General features: G+C 41.1%; 1 protein-coding gene across 13 annotated transcripts in view; it reads right to left on the bottom strand.

Moving 5' to 3' along the window:
- The window catches only part of ADGRB1 (adhesion G protein-coupled receptor B1), a 290,622-nt gene that overhangs the window by 225,505 nt on the left and 47,602 nt on the right, over positions 1-17,515 (bottom strand). The gene's annotated exons all lie outside the window — the stretch shown is intronic.

Raw genomic sequence — 17,515 nt, 5'->3', positions numbered from 1 at the left:
TGTCTGCCCACTCACTCTTAAGAGCACAGGGTGAAATTCTTATTTATTTCCTTGTCATTTCACCTGCTGCAGGGAAAGCGTAGCAATCCTGGACACGGTTTGTGACAAAGAGCGAATACTTCTACAATGTTCTTCTATGGTCCTTGCCATTCTGGGGATATTGAAGCACATTGCATAACTCAAGTAATAAAGGTACAAGTGAGCAGCAAATTTTACAGCAGAACAAAGTTTCATCAAGAAAATATCATTATGTGAACCCTGTGCACTTTATTGGAAATGTCTCTGGTCTTGCAAACTTTGATTGAATCCAGCTCTACAAGAAACTTTTCCAGCACATCCAGCTTAAGAGAAAGACCACTGAAGTTAGAGGTCTGACCACAGGCCCTGACAACCTTGTAAAAAAGTTCAGCAACAGCAATTTTTTACAGAGACCAAAAAAGGATGGCAAGAGTATCAGGGTCACGTGTCATTGCAGGATCCATATTTTTCTTTTTTTTTTTTTTTTTTTTTTCTGTTTTCGTGATAATAGTGTTGATTTCATTCCCACCAAAATTATACAAAGCCAGTCTCTGTCCAGTGGAAACTGGAATGACTGGTCAAGTCTACTCATAGCCCCTCTGTAAGGTAAACCTCATCCTCCTTCTTGAGTTACCAATAAGGAGTAAGGACACACAAACTCATGCTAAACAGCATCAGCACCTCTCGAGATTATGATTTAGGAGTTCTGATTGATTGGAAATTAATACCAATTAAAAACCAACCAGGCAGAAATGCTGCCTCAGTTTACAGGCTCAGGAAGGAGCTGGATGAAATGAGAGTCCAGAAAAATAAATGGGAAAAGTGCCCCAGCCCTCTGGCTAAAGACTTTTGACATCATGGTAGGGAAGATGGATGAATGGAGAGAAGGGAAAAATCACCTGGGCTTGAGACATAACTAAAGAGATCAACTTTCCCACTCATCACAGGAAAGTAATTTCTCTATGTTGTATTGGCAGTTTGAGTTTAGCTACACACATCAGCCCAAATTTACCCTGAACCTCTGAACTCCTCAGAATATTTAGGACAGGTTAGAGATCTCACCGCGCCAACCCAGTCTACCCCTGGCAGTGGGCTTCTTGTCTTCTCCGTTTCTCCATGTCCATAGGAACAGCTGATCCCCTGCAGTATACTTTGCAGCATTTTATCCACTTTGTAAGTGATTCAAATAATGATGGTTGTATTAATCCAAAAATCTCAAAAAAGCCAATTAAAAACCAGGGAAGATGAAAAATACTAATAAAAAAGAGTACTTGGATTTTAAAGAACTGTAACTGGCATAACTACAGTTGCAGGATATGAAAAGAGGGTAGAGGATGACCTGAAGATGCTCAGCAACTCCAGAGTTAATATCTTGAGGCCATCATGTCTCAGGAAGCTTCTGGTAAGCAGCAGAGTTAGAGATTGAGCTGAAGCAATGTGGGAACCTACTTGTATCGTTTGTAGCCATTAACTTCAGAAATAAATACCATCTGTCTTTGACTATAGATCCAAAGTTATTCACTGAATCCAAGAAGCCTCACTGACGTCAGTAGGGCCAGGAATCCATCTCTTTATTCCTTAGTTCAATGCCTACATATTGTTTTCATGCAGCTGTAAAGACCTCTTTTATGCATTTTCTTGATTTTTCTCTCGCTCATTCATCCTGATTCATCCTCCTCTGCTTGGAGCTCCTTGAATATCCTGTAAGAAGCCCACACACTCAGACATATTCTTGCCCAAGCCTACATCACAGTATATTTGTCCAACTAATTTTTACTGAAATAAAGTTCCTGCTTTGCAAAATTGCCAAGAGCGGTTGTTTTGGTGAATCATAAATACTGCAGAAAGTAAATGTTGGTTCAGGTTGTTTGTTTCTGCCTTTGGCAGACCAAGCCAGAAGAATACATATATTCCCTAAGAAACTGAGGTTTTAATTCAGTAAATAAACTATAATGGCAATGGTTATTCACTAGAAGACCCTTATATTTTGACCCGAGAAAAGCTCACATATCTGAAAACTTATCTGCTAATGTAATCAGCAAAGACTGCTTCAATCTCAGCTGCTTGGGCACTGGTTTGGTGAGGCAGCTTGCGGCTTGCATGGATCAAAGAGTCCTGACTGCACTGGACAGTGACCAGATCTTGAAGAGCAAACCTAGTTTGGGACAGCAAGATCTCCTGCTCAGAACTAACATCTACACCTCATATAGAATCATAGAATTACCAAATAGTTTGGGTAGGAAGAGACATTCAAAGCTCACCCATTGCCATCTTTGCCCAGGTCAGGTTGCTCAGAGCCCCATCCAGCCTGGCCTGGGATGTCTCCCGGGATGGGGCATCCACCACTTCTCTGGGCAACCTGGGACAGTGTTTCACTATCCTCATTGTAAAAAATGTATTCATCATGTCTGGCCTGAATCTTCCGTCTTTTAGGTTAAAACCATCACCCCTTGTCCTATCACAACAGGCCATGCTAAAAAGTTTGCCCCTTTTAAGTACTGAAAGGCTGCAATAAAGTCTCCCTGGAGCCTTCTCTTCTCCAGGTTGATTTAGCACGCACCCTGAGAGGTGAATCTGAGGCATGTTTTGAACTTCTTCCCACCCAGGATCTCCCCAGCAGCAACAGGGGAGGTGAAGCAGATGTGTGCTTGCATCCCTACTACTCTGCTCAGCATTTGCCTCTCACATTCACAACATGCTTTTCCAGGATGAAGAATGACCCAGGAGAGAATGCAAGAAGATCCCAGAGCCAGAAAGAGAAGATAAAGTAGATTGTGCCACTGTAACTTGTGGGCTGAACTACAATGTAGAAAGATATAGTGCACTTTATCTGGAGCCTTCTTAAGGAAAAGCGCACAAGTTGCCCAAGACTTGAGAAAATGAGGATTTTCAGTGTGCTGATGTAATGCTCTGTGCACTGGGGTTTGATATTTTAGATGTAGCCAGGACCACCAGTAAGATACTCAGAAAGGGTTACCTTAAACCATACTTAGATGACTAAAAGATGGAGATGCAGATCTAAGCTGGCCACTTGAAGCTCCATGAGCTGTCCACTGAAGGAAATACAGCAGCACATGACTTTGGAAAAGCCACTGTGGTCCAGAGATCTTAATGTCTCAGTCCTGCACCTGCAGACAAGTTTTCATGGGCACATCTGTGAAACTCTATTGGTCCCATGTCTTTGGGAGGAGGCATAAGTTTCCGTGGACAAATTCATCAGCAGCACTACTCAGTGAGGACAACTCATAGGAAGACAGAAACTGTACCCCAAAATAAGGACCTGGACTCCAAAATAGGAGTCCAGACCCCACACCAGGATCACATGCCAAAAATTTTGTTGTTGAGCCAGAGTCCTTTACTAGAGCTCACTCTAGGTCTGTTCCCCAGTACCGATGGAAGTCTTCTTTAGCAAATACCAATTAAAAGGCCCTCTAAGTTGTACTTTAATATAAATAATGTATAAAGATATCACTGTCATATTTCATAATATGGTGACTGTAATTCCACTCTTGTTAAGAGCAATTGCAGTGTAATTATGATAAGTATGTTCTCTGACACACTTTAATACCACAAATACAAATGTAATATCATTATGCTCTATTACAATATATATTAGTATTGCAATATAATTTTACAATGATGTAATAAAATAATTGGTAATTGTAGGACATATTACATGCATTCATATTTTACATATGTGCACCACACACATGCACACAACCTCATGGCTTGCAAAACAAGTGACTGGATGATTCACGGTGTGGCTGAGAATAAATACTGTAAATGTCACTGTAATGCTGTATATTCAATTCAGGTAGCACTGGGACACCAGAGAGCTAAGACAAACCATTCACTCGTGCAGTTAATGTTCCTATTATATCAACAGAAATAATTATTGATTGAGCAAAAAAACCCACAGTGTAATTACATTTTAATTGCAATATGATTCTACTGTAATAACACTTTTTCTATTATTTGGCTTGGCCAATAACAATCAGATTAGTGAGACACTGTTGTAATAATTTTAAATAATGTATTATTGTGTAACATTGCACAGCCTTAGAAGAGGAGAGGATTCATCACTGATCAATTATTTCACCTAAACCTGGATTAGTGTTGGAAAATTAACTAAAAAGAGAAGCACTGCTGAGCAGCCCTCCTGACCTCTTCCTGGCTATGGTATCTCCAAATCACTAGCACCCAAAAAATCCAAAAAAAATACTAAATGGAAATAGGTAGTGCCAAAAGATGGATCCTTATGTTCAGTTTAACATCTTCTGTCAGCTTTTAAGGAGGCCACTTTCCTCTCTATTTTAAAATGCTTTACTGTTTTGAGTGGAAAAGAAATTGTTTTATATTTAATTTTGTTTTGCTTCCCCAACATCTCACCCTATTCAGGAATGCTGCCTACCCAGAGAGCGTGAGAAAGATTATTCATGCTGAACCCACATTACTCAAGATGCAAAGCTATGAGCAGCTCTGAGTCCCTCTGAACGTTGTGATAATGGAACATGTTGCTCCACAGAAGCAATGGAGAATTATGCTATTTGTCTCAGAAACAAGAAATGGTTGGGAGACCTCACAGATGACAACTGGCCATTATGTAATCATCACTCTCAAAGCATTTTTGACTTTAAAGCATCAGCATGAAGAATTAGCATCCTTCTTTCCTCAATTTTCCCTCCTATTTCCTATTCATTAAAAATAATGATAATAAAAAAAAATAAACAACTCAACGAAAAAGTTGGGAAGACAATGAAATCCTGTGTGCCTCCTGGGTAGTCTGGATGATACAGTAGCCATGGCAACAAGCAGTTCAAGAGAACTCCTTTACCTTTGATTTTTCCATTTTTTTCTTAATGTTTACATGAAATAATGGAATTTTTGTTCCTGGTCCATCTCCTCTATAGGCCAGTGATTACTGGTGAAAACACTTTGTACAATTTCTCATTAACTGCTCTCCCTCTTGTTCATTACTTACATGAGGTCACAGCCCAGTCCCAGTTGAAATGAGGTTGACCATGAAGTTTTCATGGTCCTTTATTAAAATCCCCACTGAAGAAAAAAAAAACAAACGGGAGAGGAGGATGTTGAGAGGTGGAAGCACATAACAATTAAACACTGGGATGACACGGGGTTTCAACTAGATGACCTTTGAAGGTCCCTTCCAATCCAAACTGTTCTATGACTCTATAATTCTATGACATGCCCTAGAGGCCAAATGTTCTGGTGAGCTCCAGGAGAGATTAGAGAGATTCAGAGGCACAATCCATCCATGGCTGCAGAATATGTTTGTTCAAACACAGTTTCCAGCTCAGAAAAAAACAAAAACAAAACCAAACAACAACAACAACAAAAAACAAACAAAACAAAACAACCAACCAAACAAACAAACAAACAAAAACTTAATTCAATGACTGCTGGAAGTAAGACGTGTGCAACAAAGATGCAATTACTTTACGCTTACTCGTTTTTGCTTTATTCTTCTTGTAGGCATCTGCTATTAGCACTAACTCCATAGATCATTTATCTCACCTAGCATGGGTATTGAGGAAGTTTTGTGCTTCAAACTTTCCATCTGTCCTTGTGATCAGTGGTGTTGCAAGGCGGGGGGTGATACCAAGGGAGAGGCTGAGAAAAGACTCCAACCTGGTCCCTACTTTCAGGAAGGTTCTCTGGAGAGATCCCATGTATGATAAATGCAGGGAAGGCTCTGTCCAAATTGTAGTAAACCACACCATTGTGCAGATCATGGACTACTCATCTGACAGTCTCTGAGTTGTGCCTCCAGATCTGAGAATGGTTTGAGAATCTTCATGACATTCCAGGGAAACCTGGAGCAAGCACAGTGGTGTAGGCGATGAGCTCAGAGCCATGGCCCGATGCCTGCCACTGCAGAGGTATTTAAGCCTGGTGCTTTACTTGGCTATTTTTTTTTTTGTACAAACGAGCTAATTTCAAGCCAAGACTCAAAGCAAAAGCTCAGGGTGCTGAGGCCATACCCCAGAGGCAACAGATTCACCCGAATCCTTCAGAAAAACAGGGGTTCTCTTGACTACAAGGAAGAAGTCTAGCAGAAGAATTTAAGTTGTGTGTTTTGTGGGTTGCTTTTGGCCAGCAGACCCCACAGGAGACACTGACAGGGAGCCTGGCTTCTACCTCTTTGACTTTTGCTCTTTCTCATCTTGCCCAACAGAAACACCATGGACATCTGAAGCAAAAGAGCCTTTAACCTGCCTTGCAGTTCCAGCTCTGCCTTCTCCCCCAGAGCATGCAGACAGACTGCAGCAGTTATGAGAGAAGGGCCAAGTGTTTTCAGGCTTCTCCCCAGAGCCAGGAGACTGTGGCAGAGTCAGACTCTGTGCTTGGGCTTGCAACCAACGCTGACACTGCATTGCAGCACTAGGGAAAGTGGGAAGGGAGGGAAAAAAAGAAGGATGTGCACCCTGTGGGGAAAACAGCACAAGCAGGATCCTCCTGCCTATCTCTGATGGGAATTCTTGTCAAAGAGGGCTATCGTCCCTTAAAAAAATAAAATAAAATAAAATAAACACACACAAAACATGAAAAACAAAAACAAAAAGAAAGGGAAAAAAAAAAAGCTAAACAAATGAAAAAAAGCACACACACAAAAACCCTAAAACAAACTACCAGATACATAAAGCATAGTTTTAGCTGAGCTGGCAATTCTGCTTCCTTCCACAGCTACTGTGCTGCTCATCTAAGTCATTACTTTATTGAGTGCTCTGGGATCCTTGGAGTGTGAGACTGCGCTCTTATAAAATACCCCACTGTCCTGCAGTCAATTCCATTCGTGTTCAATAGAAAGCAGATCAAGCTATTAGAAAGAAAACCCTGCCAGAACCAATAACTGTACAAGGCATGGCGTTATGCTGAGATGTTGCTTCAATAAATTATCAGCTAAGAAGAGCCTGGATTTTTTAATACTCCCGGGATTCGTGGCTGCGCAAACCTATGTGTGTATACAGATAAATGCGGTTAAACAGATATACCATATACTATTGCCAGAGGATTCTTTGAGTAACGAGGAACGGCACATTTGAAACTCTAGGTTTGAATTGATACTTACTGACCCATCTCCAGAGATGAAAAACACCACACTTTAGGAATGTGGTCGATAAAGAAGGGGGAATACTACATGTCAAGACTCCCAAAAATACATTTATGTAAAGGAAGGTCTGTAAAGGGTGGTCTTTGCTGTGGATCCCTGGTATTCATTTACGTTGTCAGGTCATGCTATATGCTGAAAGCAACTTTCAGAAGAGGAAAACAAAGACTGTTTGGTGGATGGAAGGAGATTTGGCAGGACTGCAGACAGAAACTAGAGAAAAAAACAGGAGGCAACTTTCACCTCTGGGAGGGAAGTGTTATTTCACTGAATCCACTTGAAGAGACTGGAAGAATGGATGGAGAATAGGTCCATTAAGAAATATCAGTGGCATTTCTTTCCCCCAAGCACATGGTTAGCACTAATGACTCAATACCATGAAGCTTCCTGAAGGCCTTGAGAAGTCCCATAAAGGGAGCAAGTTTTTTTTTCAAGAGTGTGGGCAGTTGGTTTCAGAAAACATAGCAGGGCTGGTTCCCAAAGAAGAGGCCTCAGCTCTTCCTGGTGGCCAGACCCTTCATAGTGTCCTGAGCAGGGCCATCTGGTGAGCTGAGGCTTATGTTACTGAGACATCTTTTAACCCCTGGTGACATTAGAAGCAGTCCAGTGGGATCTGTGAGATAAGTTCCTCCTTATTTAAAGAGATCCAAATTTCCTCCCAGAACCAGGACAAAAAAAAACAGTTAAAAACTTTTCTTAAGACCTCAAGGGTACAGCAACTGGCTACAGCATCCATCATCGTGTCTACCCACCACTCACCCTATCCTTAACCTTTTGAAATGTCCAGCATATCTGTAGTGAACTAAGCTGTCATCTATTTTACAGTTACATCTGCAAATACTCAAGCAAGGCTGGCTAGGAAATGAGAGTTAGGGTTAGCTATGAACAACTGACTAAATATTAAGTTGAAGAAAAAGAACATCACCTGCCCAAACATCAGTCCCACTTTTCTTCCTTCTGCAGTGGAATCCCAGCTGAACTACCCATCAGCCTCAACTCATTGCCTAGCTGATGAACTCTGAAAGATTGCAGCCCCAAGCAGTTATCTTCCAGGGAGTTTCCTTGCATTTCTCTGCATAGCCTGTAATCGGATATGAAGCTTTTTTTGGGATGCATTAGCACAAATGACACTCTGCAGAAAAAAAACTGTGTTGCGGCGTCTGCTGCATTCAGCCATAAGTCCTCCCCGCCTTCCTAGTTGTTGTTACTATTATTATTACAGATTTCATAATAACATGAGTTGGAGGGTCGCAATTTGTCTGGGAGACACAAACTCTAAAAATGATGTATACTTCCTTTCCATGTTTCCCTTGCCAGCAGTAGGATGTTGACATGATTGAATTCCTGGGAAAGAAAGAAGTGGGGAGGAAGGAGGGGGTCAGGCAGCAGATCCAGTGTGACAGTGGAGTTGAATTCCCAGATCTTGAGCTGGAAGAGAATTTGCCATCAATAGTGTTTGCAAAATGAAACAGTGCTGTCACTTTTGTTTAATACTGGAGCTTGCATGAATTCTGTTTATTTTTGCTTGTTGGTCAGATTCTTTCTGACAGCCCAACTTTACCAAAATGAAGGGATTTGCTTTTACAGTGCTGGAAAGTTGCAGGTTTTTCTTCTGGGGGAACCTGTTTACAGTAAGATCTGCTTTCCTGGGAAAGCTGAGATAGAACAGCTCAACTTGTCTGTGTCCTGGAGAAGTGCCACTGTGGGAAGCTGGCTTGGGGGAACTTGGAATGAAAAATAGGGAGTTTCATTTCTAGAGGACTGGCTTGGATTAGTCACGAGAAAAGGAAATCTCCTTTTCATGGCTCCCTGATGGATTTTGTGGTTTTCCCTCAATTTCTGATCAAGTTGGTGTTTGCACCTCAGAAACTCCAAGGCACACAAGTACCAACAACCCTATCAATGACGTTCTTCAATAAAACTGAGAGATGTCTCCTCTGCCATATGAGATCTGGTCTGAGAGACACTACTGAGGAAGGATGGATGGAGTCCAGGTTTTTTCTTTTTGTACTGTGTACTACAGCCTTCAGTTCCACACATTTTACAGGCACGAAAGAAAGATCACAAGCAAAGATTTTTCTGCAGGTGTAAACCAGGAAAACTCTAACATATCAAGCAAGTAACATAATTTCAAACTGACTCATTATTTTTTAGCAAGGGACCAAAGTTTTCCTTCTTACATTAAGAAAATACTTCTCTTTGGCAACTCAAGGAAGGAACAAAAAAAACCATCCCCCAGCATCCTAGATAGCTCTTGATCCCTGCAAAAGAAACATCCTGGCTTGATGCTTATACAACACCAATGAACCAAGCAAACAGTGCCCTGGAGATTCCTGCCTCACATCCTTTGGGATTTAACAGCAGCAAATGTTCAATGCAATAGTCCTAAAAAAGGAGCTGGTCATTTTCCAACAGCTAATGACAAGTTTGTTAGTTAATGGACCAGATCAAAGCCAAGGACGATTAATGATCTAACAAACCAGCCGATAAACTGGTGATGAAGACTAGTTATAGTCCAAAACAACAGCTCCCACCAAAGAATCACCTTTTATAGTCTTTTCTTCCCTCTGTAGGGCCCAGGACAAGCAAGGGATTATTTCAGGAAACTGTCTGCTCCTTGTAAATCAATATCCAATCAACACCTGGAGTTTATTCCGAAAAAAATGCATATGCCAACAAACATTCTAAGAAACACTTTACATATAAAGTAAATGAACTCACGTAATGTGATTTGCCTTGGATTTAGCTTTTTGATGTCTTTTTCAAGGGGACTTTCCTATTTCTCTGTTTAAAACTCTTGAGAAAATCTTTACATAATTGGGGAAGAGCACATGTAAGTGGAAAACCATTTCCTGAGGTGTGATGCTGACTTAATGACCAAAGTGAGCTCCTTTGCTGTGACAGTGAAAAAGTTTGTCTGAAAGAAGCATGTATAACTTAGGGATGTTATTTTAGGATCTACAGAGTTCACAACAAACTTCCCAGGTCCTTAGAAATCCCAAGGTTGAAGGAACAACATCAAATCATAGACAATACAGGGATAAACCCACTCTATTTTCCCGCCTTTAGAGATGTTTTAACTTACAGAAATCATCCCTGAGCAACTACCTTCTAATCTGCTTTGGAAGCCTCCCAACCCTAGCATCCCAGTGTGCCATTACCCATCTCTCTAGGAAAAGCTCTACCATGTCGAATTTAGACATCTTGCAATATAAGCTAATGATTTTTTTGTACTATGGCTTCAGAGAACTATCTTACTTTCTTTATCACAATTTCTCCTGTAGCCCTGCACCAGGCAAAACAGTCTCGTGTCTCCCTTTGTTGTATTTTTTTCTGTAGACTGAAATAAATCTTATGTGTAAATTTATTTATTTTTACTTATTCTTCAACATCAAGAGCATCCTAATTTAAACTTTGGACTCACCAGCTCATACCAGAGCTCGTACAAAAAGTGCCCTACCAGAAAACCTAACATTCTGTTCCCAGCAGTGCCAATAGGAGACACTATTTAGGGAAACCACATGCTTTTGGCCCATCTCTCCTATTCATAATTAAGAACTGCTGATTCAGAGGCAGTAGAGGAGACTCTGCCAGGTATCCTTTTCAATATCCACCCGGTTTCATCACCAGCCAGATTTTTTAGGAGTCACCATTGGACATCATAGTGATGTGGTCTGCACTGATGTATTCAGCTCAAAACAGTGTGTTAAAATGTCAGTCAGGAGCTTTGGGAGCTGTTGGAGCCAAGGACCAGAGATCCTCTGTCTTTTTCATCTATTCAAGCAGTTATATGTCACTTGCTTAAAGTATCTTTTTCCTACTGCTCCTTCTTTCCAGAAATGATTAGAGCATTAGATGCCAACCCCTTTCCAGTATGGAAAAAAATGGAGAAGGGAATATGGACAAAGGGAATTAGATGGGAGAAAGAGGTAGTTTGAGCAAGTGGTAGTTTAGAGGTCAATAGACAGGATTAAAAGGCTGTTAGAATGTGTATGTGCATGTGCAGCAAGAATGGGATAAAATAAACTCTTCTGTAGAAAACAGGTGCAGCTTGTTCTCGTGTCCTAGTAGGAGACACCTTCTTTCTGCTAAGGCTTATATGTAAGCCCCCTGCTAAAAGTGTGAAGGGTTTTAAGTCCAACAGTCAGTATATTCACAAGATTTATGATTAGTTTTAATAGAATCATAGTAAAGTTTGGGTTGGAAGGGACCTTCAAAGGTCATCTAGTCCAGCCCCCCTGCCATGAGCAGGGACATCTTCACCCAGATCATGTTGCTCAGAGCTCTGTCCAGCCTGGCCTGGGATGTCTCCAGGGATGGGGTATCCACCACCTCTCTGGACAACTTGATCCAGTATTTTACAGTCATAGAATCATAGAACATCGCGAGTTGGAAGTGATCTACAAGGATCATCAAGTCCAGCTCCCGTCCCTGCATATGACAACCCCAAAATTCACACCACGTGTCTGAGGACTTTGTCCAGTCTCTTCTTGAACGCTGTCAGGCTTGGGGCTGTGACACCTCCGTGGGGAGCCTGTTCCAGTGCTCCAGTACCCCCTGGGTGAAGAACATTTTCCTAATGTCTGAGCTAAACCTCCCCTGGCACACCTTCCATGCTGGAAGCACAGAGACAGGACGAGTGGTACAAGAATGTAAGCCTTCAAGCAGTCAAAATGTAATGTCAGAAATCTCCTAAAAGTGATTTAGCTCACCAAAGAGCTGCATCACCTTGGTGTTATGAGCAGATGATTGTAGTGGTTTCAAGGTCTGGTTTTAATTTTCACCCCTGGTTCTGCCACCAGCCTCTGTTTTTGGGGCAGCAGTGGCTACAGTGCATTGGTGCAGTCTACATTGATGGCCTCAGTCCAACCTAGCTCTGACTGCTTTAACCACACTGGTGTAGATCATCTCTCATCCCGCCCCACGACAATGTGAGTCACTGATTCTGGCACTTGGCTGTCTTGGCAGGTCTCCCAGAATTCATTGCACGTCTCTCAGCAGTCAGGGGATGCTTTCAATGGGATTTGTGGGTAGAGGTATATTGACTTCTCTATGCCTTGGTTTCCTCATCAGTGGAACAAAGCCCTTACGCACTCTTTAAAACAAGAAAAGAAAATTTTCATCAAAAAACTTAGCCATCGGTGGTTTATGTAATGCTTTGTGATCCTGTGGCAGAGAGAACTCTAGCAGAGAAAAGTCAGGTTATTATGAATAGTCTGAAAAGCCTCTCCTCCACATACTGTCGATTGGTTCACGCTGACTTAATCTCTCGACTCAGCTGAGTATCTGCTTGCCCAGAATGAGCCCTGGGAATGAGAAGCCCAATTCACATTCCAATTGCAACCAGCAAGGTGAGGCACTGGCCTTATTCACCAGCTGGAGCTGTTTAGAGGGTATTGTCTTGTTTTCTTTTCTAAACACTGAGCTGTCCTGCTAAGATTGTCCCTATTTGTCTCACTCCTTTGTTCCTTGACAATCAATTTGACTTCATTTCCTCTTCTTCTTCCACTGATTTACAAACCTTTATAATACAGCAGCTACTATTGTTGCCAAACTTTTTTTGATGTCAAGTTCTCCTCTACCACCATTCCATCAAATCTTTATTAATTAACTTTATTAATTAACTAGTTAATAGGCACCAATTATTCTGTAAATAAATAAATAGCTGAGCTGCCTCTGTACAGTGCTTTCCTCCAGCCAAGCGGCATGGCACCAAATTCTCCAATGCACAGTCACAGATATTTTGATAGAACAAAATTTGTATCCTGGGGTAAACTTTTTTTCTCTTGCTCAAGGGTGACCCATTTTGAATGTTTAGAGTATGATAGAACAGTGTTAGGATTGCCAAGTAGTCTTTTGAGCTTCAAGAGGTTCAAGAAATCACAACAGAGCTCCCCAACTCAACAGGCACCTTTCTAACACCACAGCTTTTGGAGTATGCTTGCAGAAATGCTGTGATCCATGTTGTGCTACCAAATTTGGGATGGGTGGTCACCAGATTTTTCATTATCACATATGTAGACCCAGCGGCCCAAAGTGTAGTCTCATCTCTAGCAGCAGAAACAGGGAGGCGAAAGAGATGTGAATAGGATGGCTGTTTCTCTTCAAAACAAGAAAATAGATTGGAAATTGTGTTGAAAGGCAGAAGGTCAGAACCTGTTCTCGATTCCCACTTGTGTGTCTTCTTGGGTGCTCCTGGGTAAGTCACTTAGTTCTGCACCTTGGCTGCTCTTTTTAAAAGTGCACTGGGGGGTACTAAGTCTGCCTTAGAGTGTCTCAGTACTTTAAAGTCTCACATGAAAAGCTCTGCGGGAGGGAGCAGCTGTTACTAGCAGAATCACACCAGCTTTATGTACACGTGGGTGGGTCTGCAAAGTTCCAACTTTCTCTGTTATCTGCCCTCAACAGCAAAGCTGTGGCACCCTTCTGCTCTGTCACATAAGTCACTTGCCTGAAGGTCCCCAATGCTAACATGATCAGAATAATAACACTCAATGTAGGCGAGGAGTAGTGCAAGTTTACAGATGAGATTATGGATATGAAGAAGAGTTAAGGTCGGCCCCTTGTTGACAGGAGCTCCAGACGAGCCAACGTTTGATCCTGTTTATTAAGACATGGTTCAGCCTGTTGTACATATTGTTGAGGCTCTACCTATTCTGCAGAGACAGGAGACGCTCCTCAACCTCAGTTTTAGATACTGTTCCCTGTGACTCACAAACAAAGCAACTATTGCTTTCAGTGATAGAAGATCTAGGGTTCAGTCCTCCCCAACAGACCGCTGAAATTAATAGCAAAATTCTCACTGATTTTAAGAAAGAACGTGTCATGGCATTAATTTCCTGCACTGCCTCTCCAGAAGGAACCATTTACTCCTCTCTCTCTGGAACAGTTGGATAAATTTTTCACCACTGCACTGATGGAAGAAACGACTCTGCTTAATAGAAGCAGATGGAAAAAATATGAGGTCATTTGGTCACAAATGAGAAACTTGCCTACTCTAGTAGTTTAATGCTGAGTTTGCCTGCCCCCTTCTTTGATTAGATTATTACTTATTCACTTATTCATCTATTTAATCATATAAAGAGAGGGTGCCCTACGTGACCCTTCTGGGTACTTGCTGATTTTTTTGTTCTTTTATTCTGCTTTTAACTGAGATTATTTCCATACAGGTTCCTTTCATAATGAGCCTTGAATTATTTTACTTTATCATCCATGAGGTGCTCTATGGTTTGCTGGTGTGTCCCTGTCTATCTGAGCTATTCCTGCAGGAAACATGACTCTTAAGTCACTCACAAGAATCAGCCATTTGCAGAGTCCTGGATTTTAAGGCTAGCGGTACCCTTCTCTTTCTTACCTCCTGAATGGTGGTGGCCTTACACATTACCCTCATCCTGAATGTTTGTCTGTTATGCCTTTTAGAAGTAATACAAATTAAATCAAGTGGTGCAAAACTTTTTAGGGCATTAGCCCCAGGACCCCTGAGTTTTCCTTATAGCTCTGAAAGGGTTTTTTGCATGGAGTCTAATTCCAGATCTCCTTTTTTTAACTTTACCTCAGCTTCCTTACCCATAAATTAGGGATTTTTCTATTGAAATGTCTGTGTTTTTTTTTTGTTTTATCTAAAGATGAAACTAGTTGTGTAAGAGAGAAGCATCACAGCAATATGAAAGCCTACATAGGGCACACTGTTTATTGATTTATTGCAAAGTTATTCCTGTGAATAGCTATTATTTGTTTAAAAATTGACACCACCTTTCTTGATTGCATCCACCTAGTTTAACTAGGAATCATTACAGTGATTCTGTTGCAACACACCTGCACGACACATCCAAGAGACAGTAATACTAACATTATCTTACATTAAACAATACATAACAAACAAGGTGACTTGCTTTTGACTATATTGCTTAGTCAAAAGCAGCGGTAAAAGGAAAATTCTGTGACTCTGATGACCAGTTTTATGGTTGAACCATTAGATCACACCTCTGTATTATGATTTATTTGTAGTATTGCTTAGCTTTCCTTAGTGATGGGACTGCATTGTATAACTTCTTGAGTTTTTTCTTAGCCTCACACCCCATATATCAAGATGGACACCTAACTATGTTTATAAATCAGATGATCTTTTTGAAGCAGCAAACAAATGCTACAGATTAACATTAAATCTGCATCAGCGCCACTACATCTCTTGTTAATAAAAGATAAGGTAATCAAAACTCCATCTTGACTTCAACTAACTAACCAGTCATAAACACTCAGTTTAATCCATGCACTTAGGAGAAAGCTCAGAAACATGACTCAGATCCTGAGCTAAGGAAAATATAAAAAGGTTCATGTTGAGCTTTGGTCCAGAACACAGAAATTTGGACTGAGACCCTTTTACATGACTGGCAGCTGAAAGCTGTGCCCTGAGAGGAAAGCCTGGGAAGAAAACATGCTCAAAGGAATTCCAGGAAAGCAGTGAGGCACTTGAAATGCACTTATCCTGCCTCATCTCACAGGTCAAATGTTACTATTAATACCATTACGGTCTCATCCAACAGCTGTTTGCATGGCTTTGGAAAGGAGAACACTGGCTACAGGAGAAGAGTTGGAAAATGTACCAAGCACCTAACTGGCATTCATGGCACTAAAATGCAGCAGGACTGGCCCAGGCAAAAGTTGATTAATAAACGTTAGAACAATTTCTCATAAATCTGTTGATTTAATGGTATTGCAGGAGCCATTGATTCCTAAAATACTGAAACATTTTGGTGTAACACCAGAGGCGCAGACTAGTATTAGCATCCTATGTTGGTACATGGTGAGTAAACACATTAAATGGGTATGTAGCCATGGTTTCAATTTCTCCATTCACAATGATCCCACCAGCCTACTCTGAGAAGACTCCTGAGCCCAATCTCCAGACATATTTGGAAGAAGAGTTTAAAACCTTTATTGTTTATCTAGGTACATTGAACCAGGATGGACCAAGCTTCTCCTGCAGATATTCACTTTTTCAGATCCTTCCAAGTATGGTGTCCATGCTAAAGCTTAGGCTAAAGTTTGGCTAACAGCCAGAAAGATTATCTCTGCTCTTCATATCACAACTGATGATACTGCATGATGGTATGGACATCATATCTTGGAAAACTGATGATTTAGAGTTTGATTGTATCAAAAGCTGAGCATGTGTGAGAGCTATAGAACTTTCTCAGTCCTCACCTCCCAATGTCAGGGTCTGAAACTAATGGATATAGACAATGGTATCTTATTTCCTGTCTTTATCTGTTTTCAAGGTAGGTCTTCATACAAGCCTGTAGGCTCCCCATATAGTCAGCAGTAATCTGGAAAACAGTCAATGAATGGTCATACATGATTCATGAGATGAAAGGTAGATACCTCTCCACTGACTCTCCAGATAGGTCACCGCTATGACTACCCTGTCAACATTGTGTGATATCTGGACATTTGAAAGATACATGAACTCCAGGAATAAATAATACTGCAGTTTCAATTGGAATTTTACTGGAAAACAACTACTGTGCACTCACTGGTTACTTGACTAAAGCAGAAGGTGACTGGCTGATATGTTAGATGGAGGTGTTGATCAGAGTTTGTTCTGCTGTGACCAAAAACTTGAAGGACCAAATTGGTGAGAAGGTGGAGGAGCTGACTTTGAGAGATTACAGAGATGGTCTTCAAATACAGCTAAAAGTAGAAGGAACAGCTGCCCACAGATAAGCACCTTGTAGGTGGAAAAAATCCCTAAGGCCAACATCCTTCACAGCAGTGAGGTCTACCACTCTATGGCCCAGACCCATTGTGAGAGGTGATCATGAATAATTGCAATTTTAATTCCTTCAGCAGGGTGGGCAACAAACATGCCTCATTGTGTTATGTTCATCCTTAACATAGGATCAGAAACACATAATAAAATAACTTTCACATCATGCTGTGTTGTTATTAAAGCCAGAGGGTTTCTGATGGACTAGGAGCCAAGCAGTGATCAGTAAAAGCTGATCTGAAGTCTGAGCAAGAACTAAACAGCAAGTTTATGAAAGAAACTGGCAGATGATGAAAGAAAACCGTCAGGTGATGCAGTCAGAAAAGGCAAACAAATAAAAACAAATTCAGGGAACAGCAATTTCTTTCTGAAGACAGAAGAATCAACATGTCTAAAAGGAATGTGAAGGGAGAGTAGAGACGAAAGAGAAGAGACAAGATTTTCTGTTTCCATTCTGAGGAGAGAAAAACAAGTTTCATACCAGACAGTCCAATGAGATGCTTTATTACTTCAACTTTCTTGCTATTTATTGCTGTCTATTTTTCTTCTTATTTTCTGAAAGTACTGAATCCATCTCCAGTGTAAAGTGTCCATTATATAGA

Source organism: Columba livia, chromosome 2 (genome assembly GCF_036013475.1).
Source record: "Columba livia isolate bColLiv1 breed racing homer chromosome 2, bColLiv1.pat.W.v2, whole genome shotgun sequence".
Taxonomy (NCBI): Eukaryota; Metazoa; Chordata; class Aves; order Columbiformes; family Columbidae; genus Columba; species Columba livia.
Note: the sequence above shows the minus strand (reverse complement) of the source record. Positions and strands in the feature narration are given on the sequence as shown.